This window comes from Alligator sinensis, unplaced genomic scaffold (genome assembly GCF_000455745.1).
Source record: "Alligator sinensis unplaced genomic scaffold, ASM45574v1 scaffold97_1, whole genome shotgun sequence".
In the NCBI taxonomy this organism is placed as follows: domain Eukaryota; kingdom Metazoa; phylum Chordata; order Crocodylia; family Alligatoridae; genus Alligator; species Alligator sinensis.
This window is the reverse complement of record NW_005841921.1, coordinates 304,137-308,397: the sequence shown is the minus strand read 5'-3', so window position 1 is coordinate 308,397 and position 4,261 is coordinate 304,137. Positions and strand designations below refer to the sequence as shown.

General features: G+C 38.2%; 1 protein-coding gene across 1 annotated transcript in view; it reads right to left on the bottom strand.

Annotated features, from left to right (window-relative positions):
• CUNH16orf70 (chromosome unknown C16orf70 homolog) overlaps nucleotides 1-4,261 on the bottom strand; it is a 71,857-nt gene that overhangs the window by 62,491 nt on the left and 5,105 nt on the right. The window lies entirely within an intron of this gene.

Below are 4,261 nucleotides of genomic sequence, written 5' to 3'. Positions count from 1 at the left end.
GACATTCCTGCAAATAAAAACAATCATATTTCTCCAATCTGACCAAAACCACCCCACAAAACAACAACACTATCAGTGATGTGGCCACAGGTTAAAGTTAAAGGTGTGGTGAACTGGCTCATCAGGTAAGAGTAAATTACAACATAAAGATTTGCAAGCCAACAAATAAACCTACTTTGGTCATTATCTCAGCATAAGTCTATGTTTCTGGAACAGAAAGGCCAGCACCTAAACAACTGACAGACACATTATCCCCAAAGGCAAAAATAAAAGACAAAAAAATTGTGTAAGAAAACTTCAACATTTCAACCTTTATAGAGCAGGTTTCTATTTTATTAGCCTGTCTTGGGGGGATTCAATTTGCCAGTGGTTCTCGAGGTTGCTAGATTTGAGGCATCCCTTGAAAAATGCCAGCTTTTAGCTTTCATTCATTTTTTGAGTACAGAAAAATACTAGAGTAATTCTTCTGTTGCAAAGAACTCAGAAATACCACTACAGGTCAGAATGTTTTTGACACTCTGGATTACTATGTAAAATCTCTGTGTTTATCTTGTGAAACATGTGAAGGTATTTGCATGTAGAACTGCTAATAAGGATGCTGCACAGTAAAAGGATCTCACGTATCTTGTTGAGAATCACTGGGTAGCCTTTTAATAGCTCATCCAAAACTCAGTGAAGCCAAAGGGTATGATCAACAGACTTTTGAGTCAGTCCCTTACAGGGCACATTTCACAGCCCCTGGTAACCTATTCAGCAACTGTGCAATATAAGTGAAATGCAGAGGAAAATATTTTTCATCAGATTTTTATTATAATAAAAATTCTGCTTCCAGTTTATGGGCCAATCAATGATGCAAAATCCAGGGATGCCAGTTAGGATGAATTTGCTAAATAAATGTTAGTGCCTTCTAAAGAAACTGTTCAGCAGATTCAGTTAAGGAAAGGAAGTACAAACAATATAGTGTTACAGTCTGCTTTAATGAAAATAAAAGCCCTGCTACAATTTGTTTTCCAACACCACTTTAGGGAACACTTATTTATAGCCTGTAAAACTAGTGGATACCTTTTGGGTTGATGATAAACAGTGACTGTGCATACAGAATACTGCTGTATCAGTTAATGTTCAGCAGTGAAAACAAAGCCTGAACTGTATCTCTTAACAAAATGTTATCATGTGCAAACCAGATGTGCACATATTATAGCTCCAACACTTGAATCTGGTACCTAACATGAGACAGAACTGACTGCCACATCAATTTGCCTATTTTTATTGAGAAACCATGCCTCTTTCTAGATTTTCTCATTTTGAAAGTTTGTCTTAAGCCAAGTGTTTCCATTCAGGAAAATTTTGTAATTATTTTAGTCAATGTCTCATACTCATATAAAAATTAAGTTACTGGCTATTAACTCTATTCTTAATGAATACTTAACTATAGCCCTTGCTCCCAGGCCATTCTTCAGTTCACTACAATGCCCCCAGGCCATTTTCAATTCACTACACAGATGAAGCTTTACTGTAACAACACCAGAGATAATGCACACATTTTTACCAATATGTCATCAAACTCATGTCTTAACTCTCTCCGTACCACAACTTCTGCTGATAAAGAATTATGGCTTCGAGTTTTGCAAGAACAGACACATTTATAGATTAATAATATAAGAGTTCAAGCTATAAACACTGAATATAAATCTTGTTGGAAAAAGATTCCCTGAAGTACCTATCAGTATGAGGAACAAATTTAATCATAAATGGAAAACTCGACTCCAGGGAGATATTTCTTCTTTATTATTTTAGATGAAAGACAAGCTGAGCCATTGGCACTGCTCAGAACTGCCAAAAGGGATATCCAGATTCAACTAAAAAATAAATAAAAATCACTTGTTCACAGATATAAACAATAGGATTTGGGACAACTGAAGAACTTCCATAATCAGTCAAGGAAGGGAAAATGTGAGCTTTTCAAACTTAATACATAAGTGATATATGAAATGGAGACGGTGAATAGGTGGAAAATAGATCAGAAGTACTGGGCTGAAAAAAATGCTTGTGGATTTGTACATTTCAGTATTATTGTAATGATACAAAGATGTTTCGTATTATCAAGGAGACGACCACAACATTCTCATATAAGCACTCTAAAAATACTCTTAGAAAATGGACATTACCTCTTAAATAGCATCTTTAAAATATAAGCTATTCAGTGCCACAGGATTTTTAATGTCAAAAGATGCTAAGTGTCCAGCACATTCCAGGCATTACGTAAATCGCAAAACATACATGCAAAGATAGGTTATTTTCCAAAAACTAGGTACTCAACATATATTGCATTCTCAAAGCCCAATACTTTCAAGTTGAAAATACAGAGATGCAGAGGTGAAAAAACTATTTAAAAAAACTAAGTACATTGAAGCTCAAAGGCTCGATTCTGATTTAAAGAGTCCATGTGGCCGTGGCAAGTGGCATTGACTTCAAAATGAAAAAAGTAAACTTCTTGTTGCAAAAAACACCTTCAAAACTGATCCAGAAGTAGATTCTGAGGTCCTGTGTTCCAAAAAGGTTCTGAGACAGTTAATATGTCCTTATTACTCAGAGCCTTCCCCAGGTGCAAACAATAGAAAAACAGACTGCTTTTAGTCAATTCTCACTGATTAAGAACGAGGTTGATTTACTGTAGTGCTGCTTAGCAGAGCTCTGAATAATAGCAGAGGTACTCCCAGAATAGTTTGCAGAAGAACCTGAAACAGAGGTGGAGGGTTCTGCACCCGCCCATCTCCTTCAGTAAACAAAATCAAGGGAGGAACAAAGTAACAAAACATCCCCACCCATCCCAGCCACAACCAGGAGGCTCTGTGGTAAAAGAGGAGAACAGAGAAGGCCAACTGACTCTTCTGCCAGTCAGTTGGCATTCAGGTGGGAGCAGAAATGGCTACCAATTCATCAGTCAGTAGCTGCCAGCCAAATTCAGATACAGGTTCCATAAGTGCAATCTAGTGCCAACAGCTTAGCATCCCACTATCCCACCCCCCTCATTCCAACAGCTAGGATGACAAGGCTAACTTCTTACGTATGCACCGCCTATGAAAAGGAGTACCATCTAGCCACTCATTTCAAGCTAGTCCTTTCAGGCCCTCAGTTATTAAATATCTAGTAAAAATTCTAAGACTGACATGTTTTACAATGGGTAGCTGAGAGTAGGACAGAGAAAAGAAAATGAGGATAATGTAGTAAAAGGTCTTACTTTACGAAAGGAATTTTTTAAAAAGCTATGAAAAGGTAAACCACGTAGAATAGAAAGCTGATGCCAGTAAGTGTTCACTTATCTGCCTCCTCTAAAATAGCAAGGGATGGTCCAGGAAGTGGGGTAGCACAGTCATTTTTAAATGACCAGAAGACTCAATCCTCGGGTAAATTTCTTATGTCCTGGTCACACAGTGAGCTAGCACGTAAGACAAGAACAGAATCTGAGGTCCTGTCTACAAAGTTTCCCTGGCATTTCCTACTAATCACCTAGAACTGAACCTATTTTAGCACCAACAGAAAATCTCTGCTAAATATCACCCATGCTGACAAAACGCAAGTGATATGCAAGCCTTTTAGTTCTCTCCTCTAAACCCCTAGGTCACACAAATAGTACATCTCACACCTCATGAGCTGAACTGTGAACTATGGCTGCTTACTGATCTTAAAAAACAAACAAAAAATAAACCCCCCAACCAAAACCAACCCCTCCCCCACTTCCAAAACAGTGCTTTAGTATAAACTTGGCATGCTCCCACAGAGCCCAGCACATACCCAGAAGAGGCAGTGCCTTAAGTTGCACCCTGCTTGCCCAACATCTATATAGATGGGGCTTTTTTGCCACTTTTATCTACTAGCTGATTGAATCAGCTAGTAGATAAAAGCATCAAAAAGCCCAGCTGAAGTGCCCACTCTAAACAGATGATGCAGCACTGGGTCAAACTAAAGCACTGCTTCTTCTAGTAAAGTATGGTTTGCTTGGGGTTGTTTTTGGTTTTTTTAACTGTCTGTAAGCAGCCTTAAACTTTGAAACTTCTGCTATGTATGCATTCATGCGGGCATGTGTATGTATAAACTCAAATTATAAGCAGGGCTCTGGATTTTCCATCTGCTGCAGAAAAATATGCATTTTCTCCTTTAATGGAGAAAAATATGGCTTTTTGTTTTTGAAAGAGAAAAATTTAGAAAACCACAGGCTGAGTTTCAGCCTGCAAGGGGCTGCTTAGGGCTGGGGAGGGAA